The sequence below is a fragment of the Corylus avellana genome, chromosome ca2, assembly GCF_901000735.1.
Source record: "Corylus avellana chromosome ca2, CavTom2PMs-1.0".
Lineage (NCBI taxonomy): Eukaryota > Viridiplantae > Streptophyta > Magnoliopsida > Fagales > Betulaceae > Corylus > Corylus avellana.
Genome location: NC_081542.1, coordinates 3,288,505 through 3,289,218, shown reverse-complemented (window position 1 = coordinate 3,289,218; position 714 = coordinate 3,288,505).

Below are 714 nucleotides of genomic sequence, written 5' to 3'. Positions count from 1 at the left end.
GAAACCAAATGAGGATAGGAGTGGAGCTTAAAAAGGAAAGAGAGCTTCATACTCAACTTAGAGTTAGAGATAGTAGGTTTTGGCCATAAATTTCAACAAGCTAATAGTGTAGGGAAGCACAATAAACCAATCAACTACTTCAATTACTTCATCTATAAATAATGCTTAATTATAGCGATAGTGGAAATCTTCTCGTAAAAAGTTAGGTATATATCTTAGAAAACACACACATATATATAATAGGAGAAACTTCGCTTTGATCCCTTGAACTTTCAAATTTCTTATTTTGAACCCTTGAACTTTTAATTACTCTCAATTAGAACATTCTATTAATTTTAGCCGTTAAAAATACAAAAAAGATTAAAATGTCATTGATTTTCATTTTTTAAAAAATAAAAAAGCATTTTGGAAGTTGAAATTTTATACAAAAGTCAGGAGTATAAACGTCATGTAATATTTAAAATCAGACGAAGGGGTTCATATTGAGAGAAAGTTCAGGGGTCCAAAATAAAAGATTTGAAAGTTTAAATAAAATTTGTAAAATAGAGTAAAAGTTCAAGGGATTAAAGTAAATTTTTTTTTATAAAATAATGTACATAGAGGATTAGTTAAAGAGTCGTTGATGCCCATGTAATATCAAAACTGAAAGGCTGGAATCATCATCATCATCATAATATATATATATATATATATATATATATAGTACCCCAATAT